Source organism: Xenopus laevis, chromosome 2S (genome assembly GCF_017654675.1).
Source record: "Xenopus laevis strain J_2021 chromosome 2S, Xenopus_laevis_v10.1, whole genome shotgun sequence".
Taxonomy (NCBI): Eukaryota; Metazoa; Chordata; class Amphibia; order Anura; family Pipidae; genus Xenopus; species Xenopus laevis.
Window position 1 is genome coordinate 104,231,295 of NC_054374.1, and position 26,247 is coordinate 104,257,541.

A 26,247-nucleotide genomic window follows, 5' to 3' on the forward strand; every position below is an offset into this window, starting at 1 on the left:
TCATCTCGCGAGACGGTGGCGTCACGAGTTCACGTATAAGGCAGTGACGCGGCACGTAGCCGCCTTGGGGGAGTGACGAAATAATTTAATGTTGCGCAATCGTAAGTCGCTGGTAAGTCTGTGGCGTCTGCTCACAACAGAGTTGCCAGGTTGCCCGTTTCCCAGCCAAGTTGGGCTACTAATTTAAAGCTCAGGCTGGGTTTTTAAAGTACAAATTAGCCAAGGTACGGATTTGGGCTACCCTTTAGCTGGTTTGTTCTTTGTACAAAGCAGCCAATTTTTTTTCTTCCCCTTATGTGCAAAGCCTGTGTCTCCCAAAGCATGTTGGGTAATGTAGTTTTTGTTAAACAATTTGCCAAGCTTAATGTAAGACTGCAATACCCAGCATTCAATGGGACTGACTTGTGTAGATTTTGGGTTCTGTACCCCAGTCTCCCATCCAGTGACTTTCCTCAATTTCGGGGTAATATGTTTTGCCAATATTTATTAAAGCTGTATATGTATCTCCTGGGCCCCCTCTGTAGTTACGCCCCTGGTAGGGTTGCCACCTTTTCTGGAAAAAAATACCGGCCTTCCTATATATTTATCTTTTTTCCCTATTAATAACATTGGGATCAACCATCATTTTTACCAGCCAGGCCGGTAAAATATTGGCCAGGTGGCAACACTAGCCCCTGGTGACGGGCAAATCTGTCACATTTTGCTTCATGGAAAAACTTGCGAAAATTTGAAAAAGGAGTATTTTCACATATATTCATTTGTGTTTTAGACCTTTTTTCAGTGCACATATTCTGTTATTTTTGGGCTACTTTTGAAGTGCCTCATGGCTGGTTTTGTAGCTGCTTGTGAAAATTAGACCTGGCAACCCTGGCTCACAATCTTTTTATCTGCTGCAGCTTCTACTTTTGTCCGGGGAGGAAAGTGGCTTTTTTTTTGTTTTGGTTACTAGCCATGCACGGCTACACTTGAACTTCAGCTCCCGCTAAAAGGGGTGTGCAATAATTTATCTACATTAGTATGGAATAAAATAGCAAGTGTCGAACAAGTGTGGGCATGTTGTGACATCGGAAAAATTTGCGAAATAGCGTAAGCTCGTTAAAAAGTATTGAAGTCTACGAGCTGCATATTTTTTCACATAGAGTCAATGGACCTCATATTTGCTGCGAAAAGTTTGCTCATCCCTAGTTGTGACGTCTCATGGTACAGTTATGGCTTAAAGGAGACTATTTGTGTAAAAAAAAATAAGAATGTACCAGTGTGTTATACTCATTAAGATATAGAAGAATTGTGCTTTAAAAGGTAGCGTTTCAGTCTAATTTATTGAATATTTCTTCAAAACCCCTAATAATCCCTCCCACTTCCTGCTCCCTGAATTACCAGGCTGTGCAGGGGAGTCAGCTCACTGCACTGTAGGACAGGAACCAATCAGCAACTAGCAGGACCAGATAGGGAACTGAAGCCTGTCTGTGCTTGTGTGACTGCAGGGCTGTGATTGGCTGTCCCCCTCCTAATGTGCTTCTGTTAGGCACCGTTAGGACAGCCCAACCCTGATTTGAAACAGAACATTTATAGGGAGCTCCAATAAAGGGGCTATTTTTAAACATGTGCCCCCTATTAACACCAATGATAATACGCAGGGGCGTAACTACAAAGGAAGCAGACCCTGCGGCTGCAGGGGGGCCCAGGACGTATAGGGGGCCCCACGAGGCCCAAATAATGAGCAATTTTAACAAATATTTGTAAAACAGGACAATCTCTGAATATGTTGGGGGCCCCTAAAATTAATCTGCTGTTGGGCCCAGTAACATCTAGTTACGCCACTGATAATACGCATTCATAAATTGACACTAATTTTCCATAAAGTGCTTTTTTCTCCCAGACCATATATAATTATAAAGTGCTGTTGCAATAAATCAATTGAACTATCTCTTGTATTAATATAAAGTGAATTGTGTTCATTGAATTAATTCTTAAACTTTCTTTTTCATTAAAGTGGCTGGTGCTGAATAAATAAATAATTTATGAATTGATGTTGTGATTATATCCAGAGATCAATTACGGATTTGAGTTAATTACCACCCTTATCATAAAAGTTATTAATAAAATTAATTATATTAGTTGAGGATCTGTGAAGGAACAGTAACATGAAATTTTTTTTATAAAAAAATTTGTTTGCCCTTAACGAAAAAAAAAACCATCAGCACACATTTAACTTTACATTCGCAAAGACTTTATTAAGAAATATCTTACCGATACTCCACTTGTGCTCCTCTTCTGAAAAGGCAACATGGCGACGATCCATCTGGCGGCGATTGATTTCTTCTGAAACGCGTTATAATTAATTAAGGGGATATCTTTTTATACTATATGATAATGCTCCATTGTTATGTAAATCACAAGATGCCATCAAAAAAATATGTGTTCCAGCATCTGATCCATCCACCATACAGTCCTGACCTGCTCCCTCAGATTATTTCAACTTCCCAGGTATGATGAATGAAATCTCTCCGTGGACAGCCGTATTCACGTGATTTAGATGTCAAGGCAGCTGTGACGTCCTGGTTTGGAGGTCAAACAGAAGATTTTTTTTTCTAAGGGGTTAAAGTATTTGAAAGAAAAGTGGATGATGTGTATATATAGTCAGGAGACTATATTGAAAAATAAAACAAAACATTTTTGTAAACTCTTTTCTTTCCTACTGAGGTAGATAAATTATTGAATGCCCCTCATAAATCCTCAGGATTATTTTCTGCTCAAGGTTGACCTGTGCTAAAATATACTCTTCTCCCAATTTAACCAAAACACAATTTTTGTGCAAATTAGGACCGTGTGAAATGAAGTCATCTTTTTTAGTTTTTATTTGTAATCAAGCTTTATGATTTATCACACAATGGCTAAATTAGGAGACGGCAATGGGTGTAATTGACCAACATTCATTTTTAAATTTTTTTTTTTTTTTTTTAAAGTGTGTGCAGGATCCCTGTTAGTTCTGCAGTCGAGGCTCCAAAAAAGGGAAAATTTAGGAAAAAATGGGGGATTTGAGTTTGTTTTTTTTACTCTGCAAACTAGGACCGTATTTCACAATTTAGGGACAAAAAAAGGTCTAATTTAGGAGATTACAATGGGTGGGAATCACTTGCAATAAGAGTAATTTTAGTTTCCAATTAGCCCTTAGTATTAGGGGTTTTATTGTGTTTCACTGAAGTGGAGAATTTTGGAAACATGATACCAATTGCTATCACCTCCCAACTTTCTGGTCCACACAAGTTCCCTCAGTACGTTCTTAGTTTTTACACAAAATGTCTTGTTTAAAAAAGTTTATAACCAGTATGGAAGTTTTAATTAAATAAAGAATTTGGGTTTCATATTTAATCATACAGATTTTTATGTCTGGGTGACAGGTCTCTTTTAAATTTGGTGAATCAGAGGAAACTGCGGTTGGCACAGAGCAATTGTGCCACAATGATTTCTGCATTATGGGATATAATCATGGTGATTGCGCTTGAAATTGCACTTTTTTCACTGAACTGGTGGACATACATGTGCCCAGTTTTTTTTATTTCATAAAAGGACACAACACCTCCTATAGTATTTTAGATCATATATTCATATTCTGTATTCATAACAAATACTGTAAAGTATATTAAAGGGGTTGTTCACCTTCAAACAACTAGTTGTTTTCCAATAGATCACCAGAAATAACGACTTTTTCCAATTACTTTCTATTTTCTATGTGTCACCGTTTTTCTAATATTGAAGTGCAAAGTGTCTTTTTTCACCTTCTAAAGCAGCCCTGGGGGGGGGGCCGCGGACCCCTTAAACTGTTCTAAATTGATACATTTAGTTGATACATTTCTTATCTTTGTCCCTGCTGAGCAGAATCTCTGGGTTTCATTACAGGCAGCTGTTAGAATTGATACAATAGTTGCTAATACTCCAGAGATGCTGCTGAGAAATGGATCAACGAAATGTTGCAAAATTGTAACAGTTTAGAGTCTGCACCTGAATTACTGAACTGCCAGACTCAAAAACGAGAGACAAGAAAATTCAACTATAAACTTAGATTTTGGAAAAACAGTAAAAAATAAATAATGAAAAGTAATTGGAAAAAGTCTTTATTTCTGGGGAACAATCTGAAAACAACTGAACTGAAAAAAGTGTTTGGAAGGTGAACGACCCCATTAACGTTTAATGTCCTGTCCATGTTATAGTCTGGCAGCTCAGTAATTCAGGTGCAGATTCTGAACTGTTACAATTTTGTAACATTTAGTTCAGGGGTGTCAAAACTTTTTGCAACGAGGGCCAGATTTGGTGAGGTGAAAATGTGTGGGGGGCGATCATTCAGCCTGACATCCATTCCGAGGTAGCTAGCTTGTGATCAGGATCATTCACTCCTGGAGATGGACAAGTACACGGCGTTTAGTGGAAGTGGAGTCTGTTTGGACTTATTCTCCGTGCCTCATTTAAACAAGGAATTGAGTATCTGTGGCAGAAATATTTGGGCACATGAAGGTGTTAGCAATAGACGCGTACTGGCACGTAGCGACGCGACGCTCTGACATACGTCTTTAGTTTACTGTACTGGCACGTCAGTACGTCTATTGCACCTTCAGCCCTAAAGAAGTATGTGAGAGTGGCTTATCACTATGTGCCAGTACGTGTCTATTGCTTACACCTTCAGCACACAGGCAGCAGCATAGACCAAGTGGCAGATCATTTCACTAATGTGCCCAAATAATACGGCTACGCGATTTCTGATCACTGTACTGGCAGGCCACATTATTATTCATTTCATGATGGAGGCTGGTGTAAATTTGAAAACGGGCCGCAATTGGCCTGCGGACCGCACTTTGGACATGCCTGATTTAGTTGATTCATTTTTCTGCAGCATCTCTGGAATTATATAAATTCTAACAGCTGCCTTTAATGAAACTCAAGGATTGGCGACCCCCCCCCTCCCAGAGCTGCTTTAGAAAGTGATAAATTACACTTTACACTTCAATATTAGAAAAACAGTCACACAGAAAAAAGAAAGTAATTGGAAGAAATCTTTATTTCTGGTGAACAATTCAAAACCAACTGAACTGAAAAAAGTGTTGGAAGGTGAACAACCCCTTTAACATTCAAAGGTTAGTAAAAGATTCATCTTATGTAAACAAAAACAAGACTGTGCCAGTGCACAATACCCTTTTTAAATATAGAAGGAATGTGTTTAAATAATGGGGCATTAATGGTTACTTTATAATTTCTGCAAAAACCCTACTACTCCCACCCATCCCACCTACTAATCACAACTGCTGCCTCCTTTCCCAGGCTGTGCAGGGGAATCAGTGGCACTCAGCACACTGCACTGAAGGATAGAATCAGCTGCTAGGCTGATCTGATAATAAACTGAAGCCTGTCTTTGATGTGTGTGACTGCAGGTTTGTGATTGGCTATCCCCCTCCTACTATGTTTTTGGCAGGGACTGTTAGAATACACCCACCCTTCATTTGAAACATGGACTGGGACCATAGCAGATCTATAGGGAGCTCCAATAAAGGGCCATTTTTAAAGATAATATCAACTTAACCAAAAGTAAATGGGATGGGGGTTTTAGTTATACTATATGTCTCCTTTAAAGGAGAAGGAAAGGTTAAAACTAAGTAAGCCTTATCAGAAAGGTCCATCTAAATATACCAGTAAACCCCCAAAGTAATGTTGCTCTGAGTCCCCTGTCAAAAGAAACACTGCATTTCTTTCCTTCTATTGTGTACACATGGGCTTCTGTATCAGACTTCCTGCCTTCAGCTTAAACCTCATTGCCCTGGGCAAGAGCATGCTCAGTTTGCTCCTCTCCGCCCACCCCTCCCTTCTCTACTGTAATCTGAGCCCAGAGCAGGGAGAGACTCAGGCAGGAAGTGATGTCACACCACATTAATACTGCAGCTCCTATTCTAAACAAACAGAGAGTTTCTAGAGCTTTTTACTCAGGTATGGTAAAATATTCTACAGAATAAATATAGCATTCTAGCTTGCACTATTGCAGCTAATCTATTGGCAATAAAATGCCTCTGTAGCTTTCCTTCTCCTTTAATAACATAGACAGCTACACCAGGTACAAACTCTCATATTTTTCCAGTCAATATTAATATTGTGTTGCAGCCAGTGTTTGGAGAAATTTTTGCCACAGGCAGTATTTGGTTTGAGATCTTGTTCCCTATCAATTGTGGATGCATTCTCGCTTCAACATTGAATCTCATCTGCCACTTAGCTGCCCAGATTGCCAGTTTGTCAGTATCCTGCTGCAAAAATACCACATCCTGGATGGGATAAATTGGGCTGCATAATTTTGTATAACCAGCAACCACTGATAAATTACTTACAATACATTAAGTGGGTGGTTCACCTTTAAGGTAACTTTTATTATTTTATAGAACGACCAATTCTAAGCCACTTTTCAATTGGTTTTCATTATTTATTTTTATAGTTATTTGCCTTTTTCTTCTGATTCTTTGCAGCTTTCAAATGGGCGTCTCTGTAAGTGAGTAAATAATGCTCTGTAAGGCTACAAATGTATTGTTATTACTACTTTTTATTACTGATCCCTCTATTCAGACTCTCCTATTTATGTTCCAGTCTCTAATTCAAATCAATGCATTGTTGCTAGGGTAATTTGGGCCCTAGTTACTAGATTGCTTAAAATGCAAATTGAAGAGCTGCTGAATAAAAAGCTAAATAACTCAAAAACCTTCAATAAAAAAAATGAAAGCAAATTGCAAATTATCTAAAAGTTATCTCAAAGGTGAACAACCCCTTTAATAAAAACATTAATTAAAAGTGGATCTAATACAGAACCCTAAGGGACCCACCAATGAGATGAATTGAATAGTTTGCCTTATGAAGTAGTGCTGAACAGGTTACCAGGGGTGGCAAAAAGCTGCTCCTGGTACCTTTAACCGCAGAATTTTCCGTTTTTAAATTGGACTAAGACAGACACAATCTAATCTTTGACACAATAGAAGCACATGTTGGTGTTCTGAAACATTATAAGATAGCGAGAGGCCATAAATGTTATTTTGTATATGCTCTCTAATACCTGGGACCAGTATTCTTTCAATCTTGAGCAGGTTATACAAATATGTATATGTGTAGATTGAGAGCGAAAAGGGAAAGGACCGCTACTTCTCACCGCATTCCTAACCAGGTGCTCAGTCAAGCAGGATCCCCACTGCCAACTTCCAATGACTCAAAACAGGTAGACGGCACTTCTGGCATAGGTTTTATTGGGGTTGCTGCTGTAAAACGCGTTTCGGGAAAAAATCCCTTAATCATAGGTATATGTGTACCCACCTCTTTATTAAAGAAAGTCGGGGGTACATCTATTGGTAGGACTTGAAATAAGTATAGAGTTTTGGGCATGACCACCGTCTTTATCGCCGGAATTCTGCCAAACCAAGATATCTTAATGTTCTTCCAGTTATCGATTGTCTTTTAAATAGAAGCTAACAATGGGACATAGTTATCTTGATATGCTCTTTCTAAATCACCTTTTTAAATTTACCCCCATATATTTAAAAGTTGAGACTGACCATTTAAATGGGAAATTCTGTTTAATAAGTGTAACTAATTCTTCTTTCTCGTTAATATTCATTAACTACATTTTGTGTAGTTAATTTTGAAATTAGATAATTTTCTGAAGTGCTTTAATAGGCTTATTATGTTTGGTATTGTTATCACTGGCTTTGTTATATACATCAATAAATCATCAGCAAATGCTGCACATTTGTATTCTTTTCCTTTTACCCGTATGCTTGAAATGTCTGGGTTATTCCTAATATGTGAGAGAAGTGTCCAGTAAAAACCAGTAAAAACAGTGACGGGGACAAGGGACATCCCTGTCTCGTACCATTATAGATCAAAATCTTCTGAGAGAGTGTGCCGTTAATTTTTATTTTAGCCGTGGGTTTATCGTATAAAGCTAATATTCGATTTCTAAAATGCTCCCCAAACCCAAAGTTTTTCAATGTTTTTTCCATGAATGTCCAGGATATCCTGTCAAATGCCTTTTTGGCATCTGTAGTGAGTAGACATATTGGAGTTTGTGAATTTTTGGCATGTTGTATTAATCATATGGTTTTTGTTATATTATCTTTTGCTTCTCTTTTAGGGACGAATCCCGCTTCGTCTGAATGTATCAAATCCAGTAAGTATTGTTTCATCCCTTTCGCCAGTGTCTGAGCATATCGTTTCATGTCTATATTTTTTAAGGAGATGGGCCTATAGCTAGAGCATAGTTGTGGGTCTTTATCTTGTTTCGGTATAATAGTTATTTGTGCTCCCTGAGCCTGTGATAGAAATAAAATATCTATATAATAGATATCTGCCTTAAATATTTTGAAGAATGATGCTATATAGCCATCTGGGCCTGGACTCTTTCCCAAGGGTATGCTCTCAATTCCTTCCTCAATTTCTTTGTATGAGAATGATGCTTCTAGATCTAATGCTTGGTCTTGCGTAAGAGACTTCAGATTAACGTTTTTAATAAATTTCTCCACTGATTGTTTTCTTGTACTTTATATAAGGACTGATAATACTTCTCAAATGCCTCTGTTACCCCCTTAGTGTTGTAAGAAACAAAAAACAACTCAAATTTAGCTGCACCAGCTACCTGGAACTCTTACCCAGGGGCTGACTGTTGCTATCTGCGGCTCTAGTGGCGATTCCACTGTTTTTGGTGGTTGTGGCAGCCCGAGCAACACGGGGATCATGGTTTAACCAATCGTGCTCCCCTTCCAACCTCTCTAATTACACAACATGTTTCGGACAGACATGTCTTTCATCAGGTGCTAACCACATTCGATTCAGTGTATTTTATTTAAACACAACATGTTTCGGAAAGACATGTCCTTCGTCAGGTGCTAGCACTAGCACCTGATGAAGGACATGTCTGTCCAAAACATGTTGTGTTTAAATAAAATACACTGAATCGAATGTGGTTAGTACCTGATGAAAGACATGTCTGTCCGAAACATGTTGTGTTTAAATAAAATACACTGAATCGAATGTGGTTCTCCAGAGTGAACTTTACTTTTACCTTGGCTATATTGTGGCTTGGACGGTGCCACTGACTCTGTTGTATAGAACCCTGATACATTTGGAGTGAGGGACCACCCGACAATCAAGAGAATTACTTATAATTTTAACCTTTTCCCTCTTCAATAATCCCTCCATGTTTAAACCATTTACATAAACACTGTAAACAATATACAATCTTAAATTCACCAAGGGTTTCATTAATTATTTCTCGAGACCTTACATAATTTTTCATTGACAAAAGCATTTTTATTTTTTTTTATTTTTAACACCCTTCCTATTCCACCACCATATTCCATGCTAAATCCGAGGGTTATCTCACACTTCTCATCTCTTTGATAGACAAAGCTTAAATCATTATTTATTTTATTATAGTTTTAATCTATTCATGCTTCAGTAATCCCTCTGTAGTGAAATCTTTTACTTATACACAGTAAACAGTATACAGTCTTTAATTCGCCAAGGGTCTCATTTCTTCTCTAAACCTTACATAAGCATTGCATAAACAAAACCCCCCCCCTTTATTTCCATCCTTTCCCCTTTAATACATTACCCTTCTTCCTTTCCTGTTCAAAAGGAAGCATTCTTAATAAGACAAAAATAGTCCATCTTGACTCTCTTTTTGCTTTTCCTAAAAAGCCTTTCTTTTGTCGGTTACACCTTTGTCCAATCCTGTTGAGACAAATTTAGATCCAAATTTCGCTGAAGTTCATCTGGCCAGTCCAAAAGTTCAATCTCTGGCAAATGCAGTTTTTTAAAAAAGGTTTCCAAGTCCTTCGGGGAGCGAAAGGTAGCCCATACTCCTTCTTTTTGTACAGTCAGAGAGAAAGGAAAACCCCACCTGTATAAGATGTTCCTCTCTCGCAGCACATCAGTAAGGGGTTTCAAAGCTTTTCTTTTCCACAGTGTTATTTGTGCCAAATCCTGGTAGAGTATAATAGTGTTATCTTCATATATCATATTCTCCACCTCTTTGGCTTTTTGTAATATTTCTTCTTTTGTGGCATAGCTCAAGAAATAGCACAGAATGTCTCTGGGAACGTTAGGGGGGCAGTGCTCGGCTTCTGAACCCTATGGGCTCTTTCAATCCGTATTCTGTTCTGTTGCCATCTCCTTTTCCTTATTGAGTATATTGTTAAAAATTTGTTGTAGAAATTCTTAATGTCTTCATTCTGTATCGACTCCACCCTACACCACCCTAATTCTCAGGTTTTTTCTATGATTCCTGTTCTTCTATTTATCTCAGGATACCACTAACAATGTTCTCCTGCTGTTGCAATTTCGTACTCAAAGCTTTTTGATTAACTTGTAACTCACTTGCTATATTCGCCAAATCTTGCTTAAGCCCTTTATATCCTCCCTAATAGGGATCGTCACCTCCAGCAGCATCTCCTTGATTTCTGCTTTAGACGGTAGTTTGACAATCTGTGCATATATGTCTCCCGTCTCCCCTTCACCACCGCTGTCTGACTCCGCAGACTCTCTCATGGACACCTCCGCTCACTCCTCTCGCCCCTCTTTCCCCCTGCGGGCAGGCGCCATCTTAACCGCCTCCATGTCGTTTTGGTTCTTGCGGCTAAACATCGGCGATATCTCCCGCTGGGTTACTTGCGGGCTTTGATGAGCAGCGCTTTCCGTGTCTACCTTCTCCCAACTGTGTTTCTGTGTCCTGCCCATCTGGAACAGCTCTACACAGATCCCTTTTTGCCACTGTGTATAGAGGTGAGGTGAGCAGCTCTGGGTTTACGGCGCCATGTTGCTTGGCTCCGCCCCGAGGGACTGTATTTCTTCCTGCTGTAAGCTTGTAGCTCACTATAACTCTTCTAATTAATTTTTTTAAATAATCTAGTCTAGTCTATGAGTTTATAGATTTAGAAAACACAAAAATTATGGTTTTTTTAGTTTGTTACAGATAATTTTATAGTATCCCATTACTCTTTCAAATCCTGTTCTGATTTTCAGAATACATTACTTTAATAAAACATTTAATGGGGAAATAAACTTTTGTTTTAAAAAATGTAAATATCCTGTAAGCTAATCTTTGTTTATTATTTTTATATTGATCATAATATTAAAGAGTTAGTAGAAAAAATGTGACAATTAAAATGATTACTTTAATATGCATACTTTATTGTACAGGCTGATGCTAAATATTCTTCATATTTTCCATTTTTGTTAACTGAGTAGCAAATTATGAATGCATTGTTACAGCTCAATAACTCTAAAATGTGAAACTTTGCAATGCAAAGGTATAAGATTTTTTTTTCAGATGTATTCCTTAATAATTAGTAAATACATAAAAAAAGATACATATTTATAACATTCCAGTTCACAAGACAGATTTAATATGTTTTTTTTTTAAATTAAAATGTAGTTAATGTATGTTGCCATGTTTAGGATAAAAAGGAGTAATGGAGCAAACATTGTTCTAGTAATCTGATGGAGATTCATCATCAACATTGAACTGAATGTCTGTGATATAGTAATTCCAATACAGAAACAAACTCCAGAGAGCTGTGGGCAGCTCAGGACCTGGGGATTTCTGGATCTACTGTATAAGTAGAGTATATATAGCAGCAGAACAAGTGAATGCGCAAGACTTGGGTCTTAGTGTGAAACATCTTAAATTTTTTATCGTGAAGATGTTTCGGCCTACACTCAGGCTTTTCCCAAAGTGATTACACCTGGCAAACAGTGCCAAATTAAACACACAGTGGTGGGAAGGAAATGTGAGACACAGGTGATGACATCAGCAAACATCATTGCCACTTGGCCTGCCTAGTATCCAGTGCAGTCTTGGAAGGGCACAGGCCCTCTATATTTATAAAATGACCACTGTCATGTGGGTTTTACATTAACATGTAAATTTGTACTGAAAAGATTCTACTCACAGGTCCCACAAGAAATTTATTACAAACATGGTATCAGGACATGATTGAACTGAGACCTATCATTTGGTCATAATTGCCACCCTCTGTGGCACCTCAATATGGGAGTTGTGACATTAAATTCCACCATATGTCCCTAAAAAGTTCCAAAGGGACTGCTAGGAGTTGGAGACCTCCCCCTAACAATCTTATGGACCTCCTCCCTTAGAGAAGTTAGGCACCGATCATTAGTAACTAATGCTGCTATAGGAGGCAGGCGGTGTATCCTCCTCCAAGTCTGTCGGAATATATATATATATATATATATATATATATATATATATATACATATCGTTATATCGATGATATTTTCATTTTATGGCAGGGTGACCGGACCTCTTTGGAAAACATAAATAGTCTGGACACACTGGTACGATTTACCCTTTCAACTGGTGATAAAGAAATAGAATTTCTGAATGTCTCTATCTTAATGGAAGAAGGTGGATTGGGCTATAAACTTCATCGTAAGTCTACTGATAGAAACACCATTTTACATTATAATAGCTTCCATCCACCTTTAACCAAAGATAGTTTCCCTTTCTCTCAATTTTTGAGAGTTATTCGTAATAACTCAAATAGGAAGTGGCGAGATAAACAGCTACAAGAAGCATATGACCGCTTCCTAGAGAGGGGCTATAGCCACACAATTTTAAATTGAGCAATGAATAAAGCCTTGAATTATGCGCCAAGCGACATACCAGAAACGCAAAATAGTCTAAAAAGAATGGGACACTGGGAAAAAAACTGGTGGGCCCCTGGCTCTAGTTGGCCCCGCTGACCCAGAACCGCACCCTGGTTTTGTTCCTGCCGAGCCGAGTGCGCACGATGACGCGCATGAGCGAGTGCGCGCTGACGCGCATGCGCACACGTGCAGTGGTGATGTTGGGCCAGACAGGAGGCCCTGAGACAGCAGCCCCCAGAGTCAGAAGGGGGGCCCTGAGGCAGAATCCCCGGAGGGCCCCCCAGTCCGACCCTGGAGCTGTCCACATCAACCAGCAATTAGATGTGAACAGTGACCTGCAAGTAGAAAACATAAACATGTGATTGGTGGCCTTGGGCAATATCACTGGTGATATTTGTCTCCAATGTTAAAAATATGCCCTACAAGAGCAGGTCTATTCCACCTCGCTGTGGTACTTGGTCTCATTCAGGTTCAGGACTACATGATCCCCCATGGCTCCTGTGGGCTCTTGAAGGTTCCTTTAGCCATAAGTACCCAGTTTATTTGGAATTTTGCATTGGGAATTTGATCTGCTTTCCAACATGGAAATGTTAGGGAAATGTTATCAGATGAAGAAATGGAATATGTAAAGTGATGCAAGCTTTGATTATTTTGCTTTGCTGGAATACATGATGATCTATGTATTACCTAATACCCCCAAAGTGCTGAACATGCTCAAATTAAAGGTTAGCAGGGAAATCAAACAATTATCAGCCTTTATTTCACTAAACTCTTGTAGGCTTTCTTCATGTTTTTGAAATCTTTTTGTTTGCTGTTACTAATAAATACTGTATATTATGCTGTGATCAGTTATGTTTCCTTTTTTTCCTATACATATTTTTTAAATAAACATTTAAGCAATAAAACCTCAAAGGTCACCTTTGTTTCATTGAAATGCAGTGTAACCAGGAGATGTCACTGTTACCAAGCATAAATAGCTTCACTTGTTCTGCAGCTTCTCTCTCTCTCTCTCTCGCTCCTCTTTTAGTTAAAAAAGCAAATTAGCAATTTTACTATTACATTGTACTTTATATTATACTTCCAGTAATAGCTTATTACCTTAATATTAACAATTTCTTTCAGACACTAAAGTATATCTCCACTACCTCCCTGATTCATATACTTCAAAATAAGTGTTTTGATCATAACCCGTTTAATATTTAACAAAGGTATGTTGATTTCAATCTGGTACTGTAATTTTGCTGTTCCAGGAAGGCAAAAAAATGAATCTAAAATACAACTCTTTTTGGAGAGGAATTTTGAGCTATTCACAAAGGAAAGAACATTTTAAGAGACTGCATAAAGAGTGAACAACTGAAGCATTCAGAAGAAAAGCACATTTAGAGCAGTCTTGAAGTATTTGTTCAAAAAGGTAGTGAGAGAGCAGTGCATAAATGATTTTGCCATTAATGTTTGCTAGAAAAATGAAATTGCTAGGGCCAGGATGGGTGAGAATGATTTAGCACTCTGTGACATGATGGGGCAGTATATAAGTAAAGATAATAGCAATAAAAACAGAACAAACTTAAATAAAGTAAACAGGAGGGAGAGAGAAAGGTACAATATAGTCCTATTCTCTTTGCTTCTCTCTAGGGCTGAGGTTAAGGCAAGTATAGCCCTCCATGGGAGTGGCTAGCTAGTGAAGCATAATCTTTTGTGTATATCTACACAATGCAAAATATTATCCTAAAGCGCACTCTAATTCACCATTATAAATAGAAAAACTTAATAGTATAAATGAAATGTATATATCCAAATTGCAAAGTGTATCTAATATATACAAACCATGGTCTAAGGTTGTCCATTGGATAAATATTTAAAAATTTGTCACTTATCTAGAGGCATTATCCCATATGAGGCTAAAAGACTCTTAGAAATCATTTATGTCCTACAGTTTAGAGAGAAAGCACATTTTTCATGTGAAACGCCTTATCGGAAGAGTAAATGTCCCACTGCTCAGAGGAATATAAGCGCAAATATAATGTGGCACTTGGGTGAGCTGCTCCTACAGCATTTACCTCCTCCCGAGAACATTAGTGCTGCTGATGTAATAAGGGATGTTGCTTTGCCCTACTGATGATAGACATACATTGTATATATTAAGTTACACATTTGCAGCAAGATTGGATTCAGACATGCAAGCAGGTAACAGGCATACTCTTCAAGGGCCCCACAACTGCCCACTGATATCAGACTACAACTTTATTTATTTATGTTTGCTTTATGCTATTATTGGATCAAAGAAATAACTATAAATTATATATATTAACCCTGATTTGCAATCACAAATAGTATACAGAATCCTTGTTCTAAAATAAGTTTGCAACCAACAAAAGCACAAGAGAAGAAACCTTGGCTGTAATAAGGAAGGGCCATAAATCTGGTTTCCATGGTGACTACCACTGAACAATAGTCTATTTTTACTGTTTTGATGACCACTAAGTATGAACCATACATTATTGTCCCCCGATGGTGTGTATTTGTAGTAGAATAAAAACAATGTCTTAGAAATGACAATTGGCACAAATGTTGTTCAGTGCTTCTTTATAAAAGAGCAAAAAAATGACAACAAAATGTTATGCCACTAATCAGACTGACTCCCTTTTGCTAATGATGTATCAAGCTAAAAAGCATGCTAAATGTACAGTCAATAGAACACTATGGTCCAGTTAAAGTCCATATCCAGACAAGACATGCTAAAGTAAACTCATTTAAAATTGTTGTCATTTGATTTGGCCACAAATGACATTTGAATTGGAAGCAAAGTTCCTCTATAACCAATCATGGGCTATCGGTGCAGACTGGGCTCACATTAGACCAAGGAGTATTTCAGCTGTCACTTGCTCATAATATCAGACCTACAGTATAGGTGGCCGTAGCCCTAGCTGTGGAGTGACTCCATCAAGACCTTGTATAGAATGACATAATTTTTGGACATCCTTTTCAACACAAAAGAATTTTATACTTGCCTACACATATGACAGACTTCATTATATCGCTTTATAACTACATGTAATTTTAAACAGCATACAGCAGTGTTAACGTGGTAATGTTTGATTTATTCTAATGCCACTTTCTTACACATCCTTTAAGGATTGTTCTTATTTTTCATTCTGAAGCGGAATGCAACACTTTCAAGATGCAATTCAAATCACAAAATGAAGGGCCTTACTGATGTATCTAGGGATGTGATGACACACGGGTAGCCAGTTTGTCGCATTATTGGTTTTAGGTGAATTAACTAAATTTGGAGCAAGTATGTTAGCAAGAGTGGGGGTTTTTTTGGAGACATTCCCAATTTCACACACAATTATACACGCACCACAGGCCATCCATGTTCTATCCTTACCTGATATTAGCCAATGACACCCTCCTGGGTAAACCTGAAAAATGGCAACGTGATATACTGGACATGAACAAAGATCTGGGGATGGATACGCTTGAATCAATATTTGGATACATAGTAGCCTTCAAAGATACATTCCACCCTTTGCAGGTGGAATTTCCTAGTCTGGTCATGTCATAAGATACAAAGGTTCTGGAATGCTGTAGTGAAATATCTATCTGATCTGATTAATGCCAAGTTATTAAACCAAGTTACTGACAATAGCTAAAAGAGCTTTTATATCTATTTTTTGTATTATTTTATGTCTGAAAATCTATTACTATGATATGGAAGACTCAAATTATCCCAACCATACAATTTTTGGAAGACCAGGTTTACCAGTGGTTATCATGTATAAGCTCCTGTATTCCAAGAGAGGGTGTTCTGCAAAGTTTGAAAAGGTTTGTACCCCATGGCTGGACAAGCACAATATGGAAGGTTAACAGCAGAGCTCCAAAACAATATACCCTAACATCCGCTAAATATTAGTTACTACAAGGTATAAGATAAGGAAATAGTTGAATAGTTGGAAACAATGAATAGTTTATATTTAAATTCTCTTTGAGTTAGTTGTTTCTGTGCATGGAGGAGGAGGAGTACCCACCCTTGTGAGCTGACAGGAAGGAAGGAGTGAAGGAGGAAGTGCTGTGAGAGAGAAGCAACAAAGCGAAAACAAGGCGCTGAAATAGGGTTACCACGATTTTTTGAGGGGCTGCCCAGGTCAAAACTGCCTGTCTGGTTTTCCAAATTAGGAAAACTGGTCAGTATAATTTTGGTAGAGTTCAAATGCCCTACAAAAGGCTCCAATTCAGATACTGAACCCTGCCAAATCAGTATACTGTTGTCTGTGTAAGCCTGTACAAAGCAATATTGTAACAGTATAAGTTATCATTTCCATAGATGCAGAACAACTCCCATCAACCCATAGTTCCCTATCAATAAGGAAATAATTGTTATCCAGAAGAAAATCTAGTGCTTATATGACAAATGTGACAAAATCATGAAAATATGAATTGGTTTTAAAGCATAGAATATACAGCTAGTACCATCTGACATTAAATGTAAATGAAAATTGACAAATACAGTGATTTAAATCCAGATGAGCTATACCATGGGTGCCCAGATTTTGTTACACTGGGATCTACTCTTGACACCTGGCCCCCATCGGGAGATCTACCTTGGTAACGCACAGCAAATTTTTTTGACCACGCCCATTTTTGTTACCACACCTCCTAATTACCATGTTAATTTTACAAAATTTGGCTGGTTATGAAAGTTTAAAGAGATACTTTCCCTCCATGTTTGCTGCTCAGCCCTCCCTTCCCCTCAGTGCTTGTTGCTGTCAGCTCTCCCTTCTGTGTCCCTGCTTGTTGCTCAGCTCAGCTCTCCTTTCTGTGTCCCTGCTTGTTGCTCAGCTCTCCCTTCTTTGTCCCTGCTTGTTGCTGTCAGCCCTCCCTTCTGTGTCCCTGCTTGTTGCTCAGCTCAGCTCTCCCTTCTGTGTCCCTACTTGTTGCTCAGCTCAGCTCTCCCTTCTGTGTCCCTGCTTGTTTCTGTCAGCTGTCCCTTCTGTGTCCCTGCTTGTTGCTCTCAGCTCTCTCTTCTGTGTCCCTGCTTGTTGCTTTCAGCTCTCCCTTCTGTGTCCGTGCTTGTTTCTGTCAGCCCTCCCTTTTGGGTCCGTGTTTGTTTCTGTCAGCCCTCCCTTTTGTGTCCCGTGCTGCTGTTCTTGTGCTCTCTTTCCCTTCCTCCCGTGGTTCTGTTCTTGTGCTCTCCAACCCTCCCGTGCTGCTGTTCTTGTACTCTCCTTCCCTCCCTCCTGTGCTGCTGTTCTTGTGCTCTCTTTCCCTCCCTCTCGGTCTACCAGGAACATTAGCGCGATCTACTGGTAGGCCGCGATCTACGTCGTGGGCACCCCTGAGCTAGACTCTTAAATAAGTATTTCTATCTACCACTGTGGGTTGTAGGCAAGAATCCACCCACCTTCCTTGAATGAACTTGTGCTGGAAACAATAGGGGTCCTTCAGGTGAAACTAAGGACTTGTGTATCTTAAGGAGATGGTGTAATATTGGAATAAAAGACTCTCGGGAATGAGATATTGTCGGTCCCTGATATCCACACTGCCAAAAGAAATTAAATTGCCAAGTTCAAGAGAGAATTGTATAGTGGGATCACACATGTGCTTAGTGTAAGTACAAATATAATTCAATTGGCATTTGGCCTCAGAAACATAGTCACGTGTGTTTGTTCCTGTGCTTCCCTGTGTTCCGTTTTAATACGCTCAGCCACAAGGGAGCGGAGCACAGGACAAACCTCATCCTATTCTTTTAAAGCGGGCTGTACTCACAGGGTCGCATGTAAGTTCCAAATACAGATGGAACACAGCCCTTGTTGAAGATCCCTAAAATCCCTTATTCTGCTCTTTATAGGTCAAGTCTAGTTTATTTGCTTGTTTCTTGATTCCTGTTCCTGTCACTGTATAACTTCTGGTTCTGACCCAGCCTGTCTGACTGTGTCCAGCTCCTTCCTTACCGGCTCCCACCCCAGAGAATACGTTTGGCTTCTTTGCCTACCCATGTGGGAGTACTGTATTCTAGTGCGGTAAGTCCTGGTGGCAACCAAGTAGCTGAGGGCCAGGCACACACAAATCCAGTTACTCCCTTGGGGGTTGGGCTTGCCATATGTGACAAGTGTTCAATATTACAATGCTGCTGCTGAGATTCACCCGTAAGTCGAAATTCAATCAGATTTAGAATACAAATCCAGCAGGATTCCAACAGGAAAAAAAGATTGGACTCTTTTGAGCCATAAAATAGAGCATCACCTGGATTACCTAACTTTGAGGGAACTCTAAGTGGGACTTGGCATGCTGTCAGCTGCTGTATAGGGCAGAAGTCATATCTTGGAGAAAAACCAGAAGAGTGAGCAGTCATCTGAAAATGTATTAAACAGAGTAAGCACAGGATTGAACCCAAACATTTGTATTTCATTTGCTGTCAGTACACAAGGACCCCAGCATAGTGAGGGACTACTTAGCGAGGCACCCTATGATTAGTTAATCAGTTACTTAAAGAGGGGCCATATGGGACATTGCTATTTAGTTTGCTTTTGATCCTTATCACGCAGGTCAGATTTAAAAGCAAACTAATTGAACAGTTATGTCCTATATGGCTCCCATATAGTCACTGATTGGCTACTGACTGGTAACAGGTTAAAGAGATGCAGAGGAGGAAGTAGTGTTCTGGGTATTACGTTAGACATCCCTTCACTTCCGCCTTTATACATTACATTTTTGGCTAATTTACTATATAGAAACATTTATTTTGCTCAGTCTATCTATTTACCCAGTTTAATTTTTAAACTAAACAGTTCCTTTAAGTGTGGGGCGAGGACATCCGGGAGCGAGGCAATGACTTTTATTGCTGTATTTCAAACACCTTAGCAGCATAGTCTTATCTGGGTCTCAAAGCTACAAAACCTAGACAAACAGTTTTGATTCAGACAGCTCAAGTGAAAAACAGGCAGGTGGCAGCCCTATTCTACATCAATATTTTACTATACTTTTATTTATACATGGTTACAGAAAATCAAGTATAGTATTTTAAATAGGCCAGTAAAGATGTTAGTGGATGCTTAGTGCATGTACTGTAGAAATGTTCATGTGTTTATTATAGGCTCTGGTATAAGAAGGGCTTTAGGTGCATAAAAAAGTTGACCAACTGACTAACCACACAAACAGCTAAAGGCTTTCACTGGGATGTTGGGAACTTTAGTCCAAAAATAGCTGGTTGGACTGGGGGCCCCTTTTCTCTAACTTCACCTGCTCCTTTTTTTAATTGAGCCTGCTGTACTATAATTTTTTCCCTCTCTTCTTCCTATGCATCTGTCTTTCATCTTTCTGTCTCCAAGGAAAATTCATTACAATAGTGGTTTCCATATATCACAGTAAATGCACTTGGATCTGCAATATTTATGAATGTATGCTTTGTGCTCATAAAAAGATTTAAATTAGAATCCATTGCATCTAATTCAAACAGTACTGCTCAGTCCATACTATAGGCATAGGCATGGTGGCAGTGCTACAGGGTCAGAAAAACCCATTCTTATGTTCAAATCTGTTCATCTGCACTTTCTTGTACGTTTTTTTTTCTTCCAATTTCTTCTTCGGTCTATATTGTTATTACATTTTATTTTTATTGTAGGAAGCCTATAGAGAAGGGTATTTTGCCAAACAACTGAGAGCAGTGCAAGTTTCTTCCTAAGCATCTTGTATTAATGTGTAAGGCAGGTTATCCCACATTTTTAACCTTGACCCCATTCTTTCTATGTGTAAATGATAGTAGTAATATTGCATGATATCCCCTGTGAGTATTACAAGGTTAAGGAAGAGAGAAGGCTGCTGCACTGTTACTGGCACACTATCACTGTAAGCATTATCATGTTTTTTTCTGTAACTACCTTAAAGAGATACTGACACCAGAAAATACCCTTTTTTTAAATCTATCATAACATTATCTTTGAATGCTATTTATAAAAAGTATTTGCCTGATGCTTTTACATTTCCTTTCTTACCCTCATGTTTCTCAATAAGGGGGCAGCCATATTTGTGCAGCAGGAGTCCATTAGCTTTGAAAACTCTGAGGGGGTTATTTATCAAAGGTCTAATTCTATAGCAATGTGAATTTTTTTTAACTCTAATAAATTTGTATTTATTCACAATTCGAATGCTATGTTGTTTATGAAAAAATTTGAATGTCTAAAATTCGATTGAATAGTCCCCAGGCCAGGATTTGAGGAGAGGCCACCAAAGCCTGGCCTAGGGCTTGCTGCGCCTAACATCTATAATATAACTGTCGGTATAAGACTGAAAGAATTAAATTATCTTTCCCGCAGCAGCCCGAGAAGAGAGCACAGAGACTGAACAGTTTCTTCCTGGTCGCGGGCAATCATGTTACGTGACTACACCGCACAGGAACATCACTCTGCGTGTGACCTGTCCTACTAGTTCTCATCTCTGAGTGAGACTGCCACGGAGCTGTGAATAATTCTGTGCATTTTGGCTGGTGGGTGGCTGCTGCCTGGCTGCAAATGCAGATTATGCAGTCATCTGCAATTCAAAAGCACAGCCAGCCACAGCAGGCAGGCAGGATGGAATCTATCTTCCACTTGATAGGTTAAATAGTTAATTATATACTGTAAATAATAATTATGACAATAATTCAACTTGAGCTGTCTTGTGACCAAAATAATAATATTTTAAAACAAAGTAATATTCATATGCCAATAGACACACTCCAGGACTTCATAATTTGGACCTTTCTCAAGACATTATTAGGACCGAAACATTGACAATAAATTTTCTACTCTTCACTGCATTATGAAGTCCTGGTGTCCTATTGTGGGGGGGGGGGGTTGAGCACAGCAGCTGGTCCTAGGGGAGCACAAGAGGTAAATCTGACCCTGATAGTCCCGACCATGGCAGCATTGCATTTAAACTTATCAGGCTACAATTCTCCTAACATGTGTCCAACACAGTGCCTTGTGGGAGCTAAGACTCCAGTTTATAGTCCATGCTGTGGAATAAGCACATAGTTTCCCCCTCTCCTTTTATGATAGCATTGCTGGTAAGTTTATGGTCTTAAAACTGTTCTAAACTATCACAAAAGCTGCCAGCACCCCCAAAGACATTGCTGTAGTGTATATACCTTTTGTGCCAGCTAGTGTTTGTGTTGAAATTATATATATCTGCATATGTTTCTGCATTATTATTCTTTGTACTGATTGCATTCCCTTTTATTTGTGTAGGGATGTGATAATTTAGACACCCTCACATATTATTGGCAGGCACATCCTAAAGGTTTTAGACACCTAAATGGGTCCTAATGGGGACTTGTGTCATTGTGCTGCTTATGTAAGCCCCTCACAGTGTACGCTAGATGGCACTGTGCTATAGTATAAAGGTCTTGGAAACCATGCGGTCTGGGTCCATTTTGCTTTAGCCCTTACCAAGCAGGCAGAAAGGGAATGGGTAATGGAACCTAGGAGCTTTAAGATCCCGGGTACTAATAACCCTGAAGTAGGGACCAAGTGCATAGACTTAAGGATGGTAGAATTTCCCCTAGGTTCCACTTAGGGCACAGGCTGAAAGCTGGGGTACCTTCTCAATTGCTGCTTAACTACTGCTGTAACTGTTCCCTTGCCTGCAGGGATCAAGCTGTGTTCTTTGGTACTGTGAGTATAAGCGAATCCTTTATGCTATATGTTTGCTGTACTCCTACATGGATTGTTCTGTAAATAAACTAAGTTCCTGGTTAAGCATAAAAGAACCACTGGCGCCCAGTTCTTGTGCATAAGTATATTGTTACAGTTGCACTACACCCTGCCTCCACACCATTGCGAGGGCTTGCACCTGAGAGAAAGGTCTCATTTGTGGCACAATTATATTTGAAAGTAACCTCATAATAGAGACGGTGCCACTCAATTTATTATAGAGCTACATTTGTATTACAGTTTCAGCTCTTTATCCTACTCTATTCCCCTTGCCTAATATGTAGGGAGGACAGAACAGAGTGTGTTCTAGTAGTAAATAACACTCACAATTAAATATTGCACTTATGAAATGCCAGCTAATGTTATACTTTCGCCATGTATTCCTGAAAGCAGAATGTTTCAGAAGTCCTCTGTTTAAATGTTCTTTGTTAAGTCCATTCCCAGCATCTATGCAGCAACTTGTGATTAATTTTAAAGAATGAAATGTAATGATCTCCAGAACTTGCCCAAAGGAAGGATCCATCTGTGCATGACTCAGTGGGGATTTTAAAGATACATTAAGGCTAAAATTCAAGATGCTGATCACAAATATATGCAAAAAATTACCATAATATGAGATCTATGTTGCATGGTTACTAAAATGTTCATCCTGTGCATGTCCCAAAAGGCACTTAAGAGCATTCTTTGTTTAATTGTGCCTAGTACATTTGGAATGCATATGCTAAGCATTTTTATCAAAGTTCAGAAATTCAGACAACCTGTTACTGGTTCAAAAATAAGCTCCTTACTAGCAGCAACTTCCTCAATAGTATTAAAAGCATTTTGGTTGGGGAGATAACTTCCTCATTTGTATGCAAAGCAATAGGAATGCTGGGAAAAAGGCACAGGATTGCTCCTAAGATTTCAGTTTATATGGAATACTCTCATGGCTGAGGCTCGGCTTTTGGGTTTTCAAACATAGCCAGGATTCTACACATGCTTTCAGAAAGCCCTGCTACACCAATGAGCCCCCAATAAGGGCAAAACTGTTTTGTAGTCTGGAATCTGATCATCATATTGTCCTGACTGTTCTGTCTGTCTGGGTGAGCTCCAATCTTTAAATGAAAATCATACAAGCAATCCTGGGCCTGTTTTCCATAGTTCCTTCTGCTCAAAAATGCTTACATGTATGGCATATTCATATATGCTACTGCAGGGTGATGGAAATCAGTAATGCCGCTGACACATTGCTCTTTAGGACCATCTTGCCACTACCTTGATCTTCTCAACCTATGCAACAAGCTGCCAAATTTACCATTTTCTCTGATATCACACTTGGCAAGCAAATTTCTAGTGTATAGCATAAACAAAAAACAACATTTGGAAGTGTGGCTCAAACGAACATGCACCTTATAATGCAAACATAGGTCTCAGAAGATGATAGTGTTTGATCAGCTCCTGGACAGAGTTAAACTTAATTTTTCTTTAAACTCATTTTGTTTTTTTGGCTGTTTATACTATATAATTACATGTTAAGTCCAGATGAAAGGACAGAGGTGAAGGGTGAAATGTTCGGGGAGGCTTCCAATAGATGGCTTTCCACTGTAAAGCTTAAAACAATATAGTTACAGGTATGGGACCCATTATCCAGAAACCGATTATCCAGAATGCTCCGAATTATGGAAAGGCCATCTCCCATAGACTCCATTGTAATCAAATAATCCAAATTTTTTAAAATGATTTCCTTTTTCTCTGTAATAATAAAAGAGTAACTTGTACTTGATCCAAACTAAGATATAATTAATCCTGGAAGCAAAATCAGTTTATTGGGTTTATTTCATGTTTACATGATTTTCTAGTAGACGAAAGGGATGAAGATCCAAATTACAGAAATATCTGTAATCCAGAAAATCCCAGGTCCCAAGCATTCTGGATAACAGGTCCCATACCTGTATCGTGTATCTGCCATTTTGCCTTATTTTTAATGGAGGCAAGGCCTATATAAACCTTCTAAAATCAGTACTTTTACAAAAAAAAAACATCAGGACAGATGTGCTGTAGGCTTTCTTAAACAAGCAAACGTATGCCTTATGTTAATGCAATATTAAAAGGTGAAATGTGCATTTAAGCATTTCAGCTTTAGATGACCGATAAGGTAGTCCTTTACATATCCATGGTCCCATGACTTTTAAAGAGAAGGAAAGGTAAAATCACAGAGGTTAACAAGTTGTTAGGCTCCCACCATTTTATTATAATTGCTAAGTAGAGATCTTTGCAGAGTGAAACACAGTCATTTACCTGTTCTTTCCAATGCTCCTTTGTGCCAAGTGATGGTATGCAAATACTCTGCAAAGAAATCAGCAAATAATCTCCATACTAAACTTACACTTGCTCAGGGCGACAATGAAAGAACAGAAAAAAAACCACGTCTCACTCTGCTGAATGAACTGGTGCATGTTATCAACAGAAACATTAGGGGTGCCTAAAAATTTGACCCCCTAAGCGATTTTACCTTTCATTTAACTTTATAATTCAAAAATGTTCCAATAGCCTTAATAATGATAAAGATTCACTCTGACATAAGTTGACGAGTATGGCAATTATTTGTTATATTCGCTCATTAATATTTATTCTTCCAGCAAATGAGTCTTATTGATTTCTTAACAATGCTTTGCCCTGAACTCCTACAGAATTAAGAATAATCAGCCTTTTGAGTTAAAAATACTTGCAGAAAGAATGGTATTGATTTTGTCTAATAAATCCTTAATGGATATAGGCAAACCTGGGATCTACGCGTAACAACTGCTGGAGACAGGACCTCTGCTGTTACTGTTCAGAGATAATGCGGAAAGACCTACTTTAATACAAATGTTGTGTTTTCTTTTGACTGAAGTTGTCATTGATTTCTGCCCCTCAGGCTTAGTAATGAGTGATCCTTTGTGTTATAGTTTAATGTAAAAAGAATAAAAGGCCTTATCACACATGGAGAGTTTTCTGACATATTGTTATGGCACCTTTCCAAAGGCAAAAGAGCTGCACAAGCCCCAGCTATTGTCTGGAACATAAAATTGCTTTATGTGTATCATACCTATGATATCATACCTATGATAATTCTCATTTACTGCAGTTTTAGGGAAAGCAAGGTGGAAAGGGTCAGTTGTGTCTTTCTATGAACCTTTGTTTAAACCAGTTTTCACCACATGTTTAAAAGAACAGAAAAACAAAAAACTGAAAGTATATCAAAGTAATAAAAATTTAATGTACTGCTGCTCTGCATTGGTAAAACTGGTGTGTTTGCTTCATAAAAAGTATTATAGTTCATATAAACAAGCCGCTGTGGTGCCATAGGGGCAGCCATTCAAGCTGGAAAAAAGGAGAAAAGGCACAGGTTACATAGCACATGACAGATAAAACATTATTGTATTAGGCAGGGCTTATGTGCTATGTAACCTGTGCCTTTTCTCCTTTTTTTGCATCTTGAATGGCTGCCCCCTTGGCTACACAGTTTATTTATATAAACTATAGTAACTATAGTGTGCAAACACACAGCTTTTACCAGTGCATGCTAACAGTATATTATACAGTATGTTAATTATTTAAAAACGCTTTCAGTTTTTGGTGTAACATTCCATTCAAAAGCACCCAATGGAATTCTGGGTAAAAATATGACAAATTGTGCTGATTTTTTGCTTAGCACTTTTTGGGTTGTTAGCAGGGTCTTTAAATGTAATTATCTTTTCTTAATGTCCTTGAGTAATTTACTAGTGGATTTTTACTTGATCTCCTAGCATATACTGTATACATATTTAAATAAGGTGGAAGGTGAGACAAGTTTCCTGTGCTCCTCAGCAGGTGAAGGAAAAAATTTAAGACTGCACCACTGGGAAGACCAACA

At 38.6% G+C, this 26,247-nt stretch overlaps 1 long non-coding RNA gene across 1 annotated transcript; it reads left to right on the top strand.

The window, feature by feature from the left end:
• Positions 1–45: 45 nt before the first annotated feature.
• Positions 46–26,247, top strand: LOC121400653. The gene is made up of 3 exons (XR_005965880.1): positions 46–112; positions 8,150–8,185; positions 26,202–26,247. It is a non-coding gene; the product is annotated as an uncharacterized LOC121400653 (long non-coding RNA).